Genomic DNA, 13232 nt, shown 5'->3' with positions numbered 1-13232 from the left:
CTTGGGATGCCTTTTATGAGATATAAACAAATAGGCACAATAGGGAATTGTGTTTTATTGCTATCCTTGGTTAACATCTTATTCCTCAGGGGGATCCTTGAGATCCCAAATTCAAGTCCTGTTAAAACAATTTTCTATACAGCTGCATGCCAAATGAACACCTGAAATCCCTCATTCTTCAAAGACCAAAGCAAAAATCCATGGGAATTTTTTTGATAGAGCAAGGTGGATTAAAAGGGATGGTTGATGGGCAAGAACTAAGTAGTTCTTTCTGTGCACTTTGTCAATAACAGAAGGCACATAATGATAACAGAAGCTCCATTTGTAAGCTTCTATTCCTACTTGTATCTGACAAAGGGATCTTTGACACTTGAAAGCTTATACCCTGGAAATCTTGTTGGTCTTTAAGATGCTGCAGGACTCAGATCTTACTATGAACTTTAATACTCTCTCAACACTTCATCACTTCTTTATTATGAGTTTCACAGTGCTGTGCTGGCATGAAACCAGTACTGGCCATGAGAAATATCCAAGTAATTTGTCCAGTCCTCCTTGAAAAGGAAAAAGAATGGATAGTATATATCCAGCTGCTTTTCTTCCAGTAAACCCAAGAATATATAGAAGACTACGAACTGTGTTGTTTGAAGCATCACAACTATTCAAGAATGAGAAATGGTACAAGATAGAACTATAAGAATGATAAAGTTTCAGGTGGGTAGCCACAGATAGAATAGCAAGATTTGAGTCCAGTAACCTGAAGACCAACAAGATTTTCAGTGTATAAGCTTTTGAGAGTCAAAGCTCCCTTCATCAGATACAAGTGGAGATCCCTGAGCCTTTATATCCCAGCCAGGAGGTGAGAAGGTTGTCACTTATTCAACCACATATAGCAAGGTCTAACATTCAGATAAACTTATCATGTAAATACAAGGGACATGATTTTAACTTGGGACTCCCTTCACCATTTACAATTAGAGTTTCAAGGACTGTTATCTTTTCACAGAATAGTAATAAACATCCCAGGAATTATTTCTACATTTATCATATAAAGGGACTGAAAATGTTTAAGATGTTTGAACATAAAAATAAAGTAGGTTCGTTACTTGTGAACCATCTGAGAAGTCCATGAAGCAAAGTATAGATTGCTGTGAAGATAATTTGTAGCTGGAGCAATATAAAAATGTGCATTGTTCTAATATCAAATTAGGGATGTTTAAATTATTCCAGTCAATGAAAGAAAAACAATCATATGATAAATCAAATGTTGCATGCAGAATCTGAAGAATTTTCACAAAATTAGAGTCCATGATTGGGAGGGGAGGAGCCACAACAAATAATCTTTAAACACAGCCTTACTGTTTTTCCACACGATCCTATTTCTGTGGGTTAGAAGCAAAAGATCTTCGGGTTTCATTGCAGTTCCACACGAGAACGTGCTCAATTCGATCCAGAATCGGGGGGGGGGGGTTGCCTATTACCCCGATTTTTCACAATTCTGATTTTGCCCGAAGTTTTTCTAAGAGCGCTGCTGATCCGGGACTTGTCAGATGTGGAAAGTACTCTCTTCAGTTTCCTCCCTCCTTCGAAGTGTTTCACATGACAGTGTTCCGAGGCTCATTGACTGGTCCAGTTTTTATTGACAGCCGCCTAGCTCCTCGCCTCCATCCCCTCCTCCCCTCCTCTGACTCAGTGGTACATTGCCATTTGGTTAGATGGTGATCCAAGCTACTTGATTTTTGATAAAGTGAGCAAAAACATTGTCTCAAAATCCCTGAACTGTACACGCATCTTTTTTATGGAGGGGGAATACAAGTGCTACGCTGAATCGATCAAATGTTGACTCCATCCTTTTACCCAAAAATATTTGTTGAACAATTGTATACATGGTCACAGTGGCAGTCGGTAGACTTTTAGTTCTAATGGATAATTGAGGCAATACAGAACTCCATGCACAGAACAGTATCCCGGGATTCAAAATCCCACATGACAGGAGGCAGCCAATTGGAATCCTTTTTGTCTGGGTGCCAAATTGTGAACAGTGATCACAGGTGATTGCATGACTGTTAACAAGAAGGATAGGTGGAGGGGAGCAGTAGGGCTAGTGGTGGACGAGATGTTTCATGGAGAGAGGGAGAGACTTTAGATTTGATAGAGTTATGGGGAGAGGAGAAAGTGTAGGAGGCGCTTTCCATTTGCCATCGCAACATAGACATCTATAAAAATCGCCAAACAAATGAAGGAAAGGGGGTCACCACAGGACTGCCACTGAATGCAGAACAAAATCAAAGGCACTCCAACAAGAGTATAAACGAGTAGTGGCCCACAATAGCAGATCGGGGAATGCACCGGCATCCTGTTCTTTTTTCCAGGAGCTAGATTGTATATTCTGTGGAGACGCAAGTATAAAGCCAAAACACGTGGCTTGGAGCCTCTCGTAGTGGACTGTCTCTGCGCCGATGCTGCAGAATCACAATGTCATGGAGGGTTCAGAAGAAGTTTTCTCCCATGACTTTCCCACCATAAATGTGGCAGACCTCAGTACAACCTCAGCATCAGACCACGGTAAGTGTTCTTGCGAACGTTATTATGGGCACCATTAGATTTCTTTTATGTTTTCCTCTTATTGGCGCGGCTTATGGCCAGATGACGGATTGTGACCAGATCGTGGCTGCTATGTAAGATGACCAATGAGGCGATTTGGGTAAAATCCAGCTCAGGAAGGTATCAGGGTTGTGGGGTCAGCTGTTGAAAAGGGATCAAAGCACTGTGCCTTTGAGAACAGAGGATGCTCAATGGGACTAGCATAGGCACATGCACTGGAGTTTTATGCATGCCACTACTATCAGGACACATCAATCTTATATTTTCAGCTTCCAGTTCTGAGGAACGATCGATCGATGAAGATCAAACACCTGACCTAGAGGGCATCATTGAGGAAAGGAGAGGAAGAAACGGTTGTGGTGAGTACTAAATTTCTGCAATTCATTGGCGCTCTCTCCAAAAAGGCTTTGCTGAACAGCACCTGAAATCCACAATAGTCAAAAGAAAACATTTCTGTGGTAGAAGCAAAAGCATAGAATTTTTTTTTTTTTGAGATAACAGGTTTTCCATATGATCCATAGGAACCTGGCGGTGCTGCATTACAGACTGATCGGTCTTCTGAGGATTCAAACAGTGAGTATGTGAGAAATTAAGAATTAATCTCCTGAATGTGTAGGGAGCCATTTTGGTGTGTCTGTTATGATTGCGGGACTCTGATCTTGAGAGCTGAGTTTGATTTTCCATGCCTACCCCTGAATGCGGGTTGTTGACCTATGGCTAGTCACAGCTCTCTGGAGTTCTCTCAGCTAAAACCAACTCACAAGCTGTTTGTGGTGTGGATAATAGTGGCATGCCTTCAAAACTTCAATGAGTAGGTGTTCTGTTGTCCTGGGGGGTGGTATATAAATGGAATGTGACTATAAATATTACCATTGCTGTTTTGTACACTTTAAAATACATGGTAACTGTCACTTCCCCCACCCCTTTCCTGTTTACAGAGCATGCAGTGGAGTCACACCATTTATCCAATGCAGAACTGTCTCCAGCCACACGCCTAAACAACATGAGAAACAGAAAGTGTTGTGTGTTGATTCTGAATGATGTGGTGCAGACCATGATTCAACAGTCGGAATCAGAGGACAGGCAATTTAGAGGAGCTATCATGGAGTCTGTGCGTGAGGAGATGCGCAGGCATAATATGTTCATAGAGCATTCAGAGCACCACCATAAAGAAATCCTGGATGAAGTGAGGGAGTATGGTTGATGTTTAGGGAAGTGCTGACCCAGAATCTTAACACAATGGAGAATGCAGTTAGGGCTCTAAATTCATTAGGTAATTTGCTGCTCGGTAACTCATCAAGCGCACTGTCACAACACAGTGATCCCAGTTCTGAGACCATGACTAAGGAGCACAGGTGTAAAAGGAAAATGCCATTGGCAAAAAGAGTGTTTGCACATAAAAGGCGATGCTAGAATGCCTGGACAACTGTAACAGGGCAATCGTTGGCAGAGTCACACCAGTCGAAGTCTGTTGCAGTCAATGGGCTTGTACTGGAGTAACTCTGTTTAGGGCTGAACTGTAGTTGCAGGTCTTGCAAAGAAAGGGGAGGCTGATTTGTGCAGAAAAAGGAAAATTCTTCCAACTTTTCTCTTTCAAAAGTTTACACGCTTGTATTCTCCCAGAATTAGGAATACGTTGGTAAACCATTTACTTTAGGTTAAACAGAAAGTTAAAGCAATGCAGCGGCTACCTACTCCCATGAGAAATCAAATTCCTTGATTTTCTCCTTTGAAAAGATATATTGGGTAGGCTTTTAAAAAAATTGGATTCATAATGATTCCCTGGGAATTTAAAGATAAACATGGTTTCCAGAACAGTTCTCCTGATAACTGTGTTCAATCATTGACTGCAGGATTTCTTCCCTTTCATTATGGTGACCAATGATTACACTGCATGAAACACAAACAAATCATCCTTTATTGTTAGTTTTTGCACTTGTAAACATACATTGTAAAACTTTTTTAAAAGGCACACAACAACTTACTGTTTTTCAGAGCATTAATTTTATTTTTTTGGAAAAAAACTGTGAGACATGGCATCGCCTCAGTCTCAATAAGGCAGCAGAGATAAGAAAGTAATTACTGAGAAACTGAAAACCAGTTTGTTTTTCCATTTAACTGTTTGTTAACAATGTGTTTTTCCACACTTTCATTTTGATAACTGAAAAAAGTAAAAGTTGAGTTTCCAACATGTGTTCTATGCTCTATTTAGAGAACATTTTTCTTCTTATATATTTTTTAAAAAGAAAATATGGGATTGTCCAAACAGAAGACTACTTTTCAGTTCCCACTGAAACCATGGTTGTGGATGATGTGGGTCTGGTATTCTCATTCTTCTCCGGTATTTTTCTTTAAGTCCTCCTTCAAGCTCCTGAGGTCCTTCTCTACTGATGCCAGTTTTCTTCTCATGATAGCCATATTTCTTTGTAGTCTCCAGTTTTTTTTCTCGAGGGAGCATTGCCTATCATGGTATTTCCTCACTGTTGGAAAAGAATTAACAGGTTACACATTGTATTTGCTGCAACAGAGACCATCTTGACGATAATGACATAGGTGTTACTGCTTTTGGAAAAATGACCCAAAAAAGGGTTTGATTGGCATCAACAGTACAGAATATACCTCAATGCTGAACCTTTTCCTGTCAGGCATAGCTGTCTGGACACGATGCACAGGGATGTGGCACACTAAGGCTACTACCACAATTGATTGTTGGTCTCTGAATGATGTGTCTCTAGGACAGCGGGTTCGGTGTGGTGGTTAAGAACACGGTACTCTGATCTGGAGAGCCAGGTTTGATTCTCCACTCCACCACTGGAAGCAATCTGGGTGATCTTGGGCTAGTCCTCTGGAGCTCTCTTAGCAACACCCATCACACAGGGTTATTATTGTTCTGGGAATACTAATAGCATATTTTTCAAACTACTCTCAGTGGTCATTAGGTTGTACTGAGGAGAGGTACGTTAATCGAATGTTATTATTATCATTATTCTAAGTATGAGTATTGTCGACATTATTATAATTATTATGATAGGATACGGTGGCCTCTAGATATTTGTCTGCTCTGTGAGGGGCCAATGATTTCTTCAGTGGTCCATTTATGAGAGTTAATAATGAGACATAGATCCAGAGGAGTTAGCCGTGTTAGTCTGTAAAAAAGAGTCCAGTAGCACCTTTAAGACTAACCAACTGAAGATGCCAGCCACAGCTGCTGAAGATGCCAGCCACAGCTGCTGGCGAAACGTCAGGAACTACAATGCCAAGACCACGGCTATACAGCCTGGAAAATCCACAACAACCAAGATAATGTCTGTTTGTATTTGTGCCAGTTTCTTCATGAGGTTGATGGATTTCCTCTCCATTTGGCTGAATGCGGTGCTTTCCATGGTCATGGATCCAGAGGAGTTAGCCATGTTAGTCTGTAGTAGCAAAATCAAAAAAGAGTCCAGTAGCACCTTTAAGACTAACCAACTGTACTGTAGCATGCTACAGTAAAGTTGGTTAGTCTTAAAGGTGCTACTGGACTCTTTTTAATAATGAGACAGAGACTGTGACTACAAGTGACATTCTTCATGTGGAGAACACTAGATTTTTCTCACAAGGTTACCTGGGAAGTGAAGTCCGAGTGGTCCTTCCCCTCTCTGTTAGAATCGCTGCCTGAAGAGCCACAAGAGGACTCCGTTTGGATGCCTGTTATTTCTCTGATATTTCTCTTCCTAACACAAAGCTTTTCTGCATGCTTGGCTTATTCCTAATTTTCTTAGCAGTTGATCCTCAAGCACTGAAATCACTTTAGATATGGCTCTTCTGCACGTCTGCTCTCCTTCTGCATTTTTGCAGTTGTGGAATCAGTTTATTTTCTTTCTCACGTGGCTGAAATAATCAGGATTTTCAAGTGAAGATGCTGTCAGCATTATTGGTGATGTCACAGCACATACACCCTTTTTAATTTTCTACTCATGCTTATATTGCTATATCAATATAAGAGGTTGATTTTTTTTAAAAATCAAAAATGAACACATTGCCAGTTTTGCATGAATCATAGAATCATAGAGTTGGAAGGGGCCTTACAGACCATCTAGTCCAACCCCCTGACCTATGCAGGAACCGCCTAAAGCTTCCCCAACAAGTATTAGTTGAGGATGCTGTTTAAACAGCATCATGGAATGCAGCACATCCATGTGGCTGTTTTGAGCACAAGACATTGCTCTGCATACAGTCTGATCCTTTTATTTTCTAGGCAATGGGGAATTATTTAAAATATAAAGGTATCCTCATCCTAATGAGAAACCACCATTTTAATGTTTTTTCAAGTTGTATCACCATGGATTAAAAACAATGTAAAGTCTTTGCACTGAGATCACATATTTGTATGACTTGTTTTCTTGCTGTATTGCAAATGCCATTATGTACAAGAGGTTACTATAAACATTTCAGATCAGCAAAGACTTTATATTTGAAGAAAGGTTGGACTAGAGTCTATTCCAATGTGAATCCCATGTAAAGCAGCCAGCTATTTCTACATGCTGTCTGGACCAGAAACCCATTTTGCAGATGTGCCTTTTGAATGTCTTACTGGCATTGCAACTTTTTTTTAACTTCTGGTAATTGCTTTAGAAGAACAAAGCTCTTTGTTTAAGGGGTGCTCAGGGAGATCATAATTGCCATAAGGTACAAGACGGTTTCCAAGTATTTCTGAATTGCTTTTCTTTCTACATTAAATATTTAACGTCTCATTTTTGGCCAAACTGTAGAAACCCACTAAGGTCCATGGGTGATGACATCAGGAAGAGAATGGAGACCTGCCAGTTAAATGCTCTGTGTAATTTTCACTATCTAACAACCACTTTAAAAGTATCTGGCTTAATTCGAAAAAAATATCCAAGAATAAACAAGTATGTAGTCAGTGAAAAGCAGACTGTAAGCCATTTGTTCCACATGTTTATGTGAAGAAATAAAGATTCACAGATCATATTTTTTAATCAAACTACTTTTTTTTTACTTGCTACACGTTGAGAAAATAATGCCTATCTTTTCCTTCCTCCACACCATTTTTACCCCCTGTGGGTTTTTAATTGAAAGACATCACTTCCTTGTCAGGACTAATGCCAATGCTGACTTTATCTACTGGTATCCAACAGTGAGATGGTAATCCAGTACTTCAAGAGGGAATTGTTTAAAGTAAGCATTGACTGAAAAAATTTGCCTGATCAGCAAAAGGGAATGTACTTATCCACTGTGTGTTCTGTCTAACCCTCTGTATTTTTTTTCACCTTTCTAAGGAGCAGATTCTCCTCAGGCAGAATGGATAACAAGATGGATACCATGAGGTGAATTTTAAAAAAAACAAATCCATTCCAAATTAACCCCCGATTAACACTGATGAGAGACAAGAATGTATATTCTTAAGTCATCTATAAGTATGACAAAAATTGTTAACTTTAGCTAGATCAGATCCATACTCTTTTACTACCAGTAAGTAAAAGTCTTGGCTGCTATAGATCTGGGGTTAGATCATCAAACTTTGACCAACTTGGTGACATGATAGGAATTGCCTAAGTATTTGGATATCATGGTGAATATGAGCTTTTGAAAAAGTATATTACGAAACGGGAAGTGGAATACGCTGGCAATACCTGTCAGGCTCATCAGTGATTATGTTATCAGCATGATCTTCTAACCAGGACAGTCACATTAGAGAATCTGTACTCCTTAAAAGGAACCATCTCTGTAAAAGAAAAAGAGGGAAAAACCTGTATATAATCAATACTGAGATTGTTATAACACCTATTTCACTACTTACCTTTTACAGTTCTCTTTATTTAGTATTATTTCACCAGTTGGACTTTCAGATCTTTACCAGTTGGATTTTTGATCTTCATGTGATTGTCTGTAATTGATTGATGTATATAATTTTGTATGATATTTATTATTATTTATTGGCTATATCTGAGCACTTTAACACACTGCACTTTCTATATAAATTATAAATTACAAAGTATATGTATTCAGATATATATATATGAATGTGTAAATACTTTTGCTGTACCTCCGGTTGGTTTTTCCCCCTTTGGAATTGCTGGTTACTGTTACAGATATGGGGTGGCCAAGTGGAAGCCAGATCCAATACTAAGCAATTTTTTTTAGCTCCTGAAGGCTTTTATTTTAAGCAAGCCAACAATTTCCCTGGTAAGAAAATAAAAAATGTTTTCAACTTGTAAGAAAGTCCTTGCATGTTTTATAGCAAAAAGCTAAGTAGATCTACTCAGGCTCCTACTTGGATCAACTCAGTGTGGCTTACTCCCAGGAAAATGTTCTTAGGATTGCACTGTGCATGTTGCCTCTGTCTTGGATCTTTTATGCAATATCTCATGTATTCTGGAACTGTGAAACCCTTTGTGCTATATGTACTGACTTATTATGGAAACAGTTTGCAACAAATAATAGCTTGGCCCCTATGCATAGAGAAGTTGCTCATCCCTGCCATAGGTAAGGCACATGCACAGAGATTTTATATGCAGTTCAATCTGGAGCACCCTGTGCTGCTACCACCTGTAACAATCAACATCTCAAATAGTGTTGCATTGTGATCATATGTGCCAGTAATTCTGAGTGTGCCCAATTAATTTGCCCATTTCTGTAGGCAGAAAATAAAGAGGTTCACAGTTAATACTCATCTAAATATGACACAAACACACATGATAATCTGAGCCATTAACAGTGCAATCCTAAACAGCAGAGTGGAAACCGCATAGGGAGAGAACTAAGCCTTGCACGGGCATAAATGGCACTTACACTGACATAAACCCCTCTCTGCCAGCGCCCGCCCGAGGCACAGTACCGCAGATGGGTCACCGGTGGCACATTGGTGGCTGGGCGGAGGCAGGGCAGGGGCGAGGCATGAGTTAGTCCACTTCCAAAGCCACTCCAGCTCTGGGAACACCCCCTCCAGTGGTGGAAAGTTACACCAGGAAAAAAGGAGGAGCAACCCATAGGCCCCCATTGAACAGGCAAACAAGAGCCCCTCTCTCGCTGCTCAGCCCTGCCCCTGCAGCCCGAAGGGGCATAGGATGGGAACTACCACGGGGGCCAATCCGCGTTCACTTCCAGGGTGGGCAAGCCCCCCTCCACACACCCAATCACCTCCTCATGCACCCTACAAAACATCCAGCTGTGCTGCTCATGACCTCAGGTAAGTGAGCACACGGCCGAAAGCTCTACCCATCAGCCTTCTGCCGTGGGTACTTTGAGCACGAGGCGGGAGAGAGGGTACTCATTGTGGCGGGCACTGAGTGCACTGGGGGGGACTTAGCAAGAAAACTGGGAGAACTTTGCACTCACTCAAGGGAAGAAGGGCAAAGTCCAGAATGTCTGGCTAACAATAACCACTCAAGTTTCCTTGCAAGTTATCTGATTCTGAAGTTCCATCTCAGTAAGGAGCGAGGTAGCACTTACAGGTAAGAAGGAGATGGGGCGGTGCGGCTCACTGATTTGTGCTGGCTGCCCCATCACCTGAACTCACCTGACCGCTGGCCTTTTCAGGTGAGGCTTGGTGGAGGTGAGGACGTTGGCAGCAGCCCCTGCCTGCCCCAGAGGCAGTTGCCCAGAAAACTACTCTTGACTAGGTGTTTGTAACTACCTGTTAACTTCCTCCCTTAAAGGTAAAATCAGCCCAAGGCAGAGTGCTTCCTCACCAGAGGGTCTTGCATCAGCTGGTCGTTAGCTGCACCTGTGGGGCTGCTGCTGCTGCTCTCTACTATGTGCATCTGTTCAGATGTTGGAATGTGGGCTTTGCCTTGGCCGTGGACCGCAGCAAAGCCCACATGTGTGTCTTTCTCTTGCAGGCACGTCGTGACTTGTCGAGGAGACGACTGAGCATGTCTGCTTCTGCCCCCCTCCCCCCATAATCCTCTGCAAGTGTCATTCAGATCCAGCCCAGAAAGCAATATCTCAAGGCAGTCTGCATCTCAGCCTTGCCCCTGGGAGCGCAGAACGAGGGCTGCACAAAATGCCTTGGCTCCCTTTCCAGCCGAGAGACAATGGCACTTTTTCCAGTTTAATAAAACAAGTTGAAAAACAACAAACGTCTGTTCGCATGCCTGACTGACATTGCCTGCAATCGCCCTCTCAACTCCCTGTCACACGTCCTCTTACACATTCCCGCTAATGCATCAAGTGGTGCCATGTCCAGCCTCCCTGCCCCCTTCCTCCCCTCAATGTAACTTCAGGCAGTAGGATGGGAATTGAACTGTGGCCCATGAAAGTCTGGGGGAGGGACACTGAGGACTTTCATTCTCTGACAGTCTGAGCTGCTGGCATCTGATAAGCCAGGAAGTTGGTTGCTGCTCGTGGGAAGTTGCTGCCGGCGAGTGGGAGATGTGTTTGTGGAAGCAGGGATGGACTTGGGCAATCTGGCGTGGGGAGGGCCTGTCAGTCCACGCTGGGGAAGGGCATCTCCCCAGTACTGGGGCATGGCTGTTGAGGTCCAACCCATGTTCTCGCATTGTAGAGATGCAGTGATGTGTTCAAGCGGCACCACAGCAAGTTTGTGGGCGTTTTTCATTCCCCTCGCTTCCAAATGAAGTCCTGGCCTCTCACGTGGTTCCCAATGGGCATTCCTGTCACTCATTGAAGACCCCGCCTCCTCCCCACCTGCTTCTCCAGAACCTGGGGACTAATTAGGGTTGCCAGTCTCCAAGTGGTAGCTGGAGATCTCCCAGAATTACAACTGATCTCCAGGCAACAGAGAGCAGTCCCCTATTAACTGGCCCTACATTTCAGGGAGGGGGAGCCTGTTTCTTGTGGTGGCAGCAGTGGCATGGATTTGCAGGTGTACCAAGCTGCAGCCACCGGCCTGGCCCTCATCAGAAATGGGGGCTGGACGGGTGAGAGGGTGGGTGTTTGATCTGGACCTTCACTGTCACCTCTGCCCCCCTCCCTGGCAGAGATGCCTGGTCTCTGAAGGGGGGCCTGTAGGTGGCAGCGGGGATCACAGCCTCCCCATTGGGTGTGCCACTGCTTGCCCCTCACCTCGATGTCAGGGGAGGGGTGTGGCCATTGGCTGGTGTGAGCGAGGTTGTCAGGAGAATGATGGGCAGGTGCTCCTGGCAGCGGCCGCACCTCGCCTTGTCACACTCAGGTGCTGGTGGGACTCTCCTGCAAAAGTCCATAAGGAGCTGTGGAATGGCGCCTCATTTACATTGCCGCATGAGTGACAATGCTGCCTCGGAGCATAGGATTGAGCTGTAAATATTTGCAAGGCTATACAGCTAATAAGTCCTAGCTTTGGTTCAATCATGTGCATATGAAGCTAGATTTTGATCAGCAAATGCTGCAGCTTGTCATGTAATTTACAGCGTGAACAGTGTTACATTCTTCTAAGTATAGTAAAATGAATAGACTTAAAAGGGTCTGTTATTTGCCAATTTGGTAGCCAATAGTTACACAGGGGAAGTTCAGGCATACTTTTGTAAATGTATGTAGATTTTGCTCCATCACTTAATAATAAAAGAAACCAAACAGGAAAAGCACAATTATAATGGTATATATGTTAATAGATATTTTAGAGGGGATAATGGTAGGGAAATATTCTAATTCGAAGATCTATTTTCAGGTGGTCTCTCTGTTTAAGTAACAATATCTTCTGTTTAAGTAAAAGTTAATTCAAATCAACACTAGATTTGTGACTCAAAAATAAATAGCACTGGCAGTGGATCGCCATGATGTATTTCCCCACATTACAGGTTGCTGAGCCACAGACTATATTCAAAATAAATATTTTTAATGTTACACATAATGTAAATAACTTATAAATATAAAGTCCTCTTTGCTGTAATAGTTTGAAATGCTACATATACCCTAAGTAGCAGTAAGCATTGCCTCTTGATCTTTGAAGTAATGGAACAGCAACTTCAGGAATGATTATTTATAAGTGATAGATGAAAGCCAGGAGATAATAGTTATACGTGCTGGGCTGATGAACCAGAAGACAACTTTTGCTAAAAAGCGTCATACTAGCTCAGTTCAGACAATTGTCCAAAGGAAGCCAAATGCAAAGTGCTAAACATGTAACTGAAGATGGAATTTCTCGCTGAGGCATTTACATAATAGACAGACAGCAGTCCGTCTATTACATCTGAGAAGTCCTATCTTGGGCCAACCAGAAAATGTTCACAACTAATAGCTGTAGAATAATTTAAACCAGTTTAGATAGCAATGTACAGTGGATAATCATTATCTGCCCCCAAACAGTGGAACAGTGTGATAACTACCTAGATATGGAAATAAATAAACAAGGATTCCACCCACAGCCTCAACAAACTTTGATAATCCTGACTCAAACTATTCAAAATTAAAACACAGCATTCCAGCAAAAGTTTTCATGTGCCCTTCCACAATATCACTCAGGTTTGAAGAAAAATTTTAAACAGCTCTTCAGAGCCAATTCTCACTGTATATGTTTAATGATGATGATGATGATGATGATGATGATGATGATGATGATGATGATAGGTTTATATACCGCCCTTCAGGACAACTTAGTCCTCTCAGAGCGGTTTACAAAGTATGTTATTATTATCCATACAACAAACACCCTGTGAGGTTTGTAGGAGTGAGACAGCTCCTAAAAGCTG

This window comes from Eublepharis macularius, chromosome 7 (assembly GCF_028583425.1).
Source record: "Eublepharis macularius isolate TG4126 chromosome 7, MPM_Emac_v1.0, whole genome shotgun sequence".
Classification (NCBI taxonomy): Eukaryota; Metazoa; Chordata; class Lepidosauria; order Squamata; family Eublepharidae; genus Eublepharis; species Eublepharis macularius.
The sequence above is the reverse complement of the archived record's forward strand: the minus strand, read 5'-3'. Positions refer to the sequence as shown.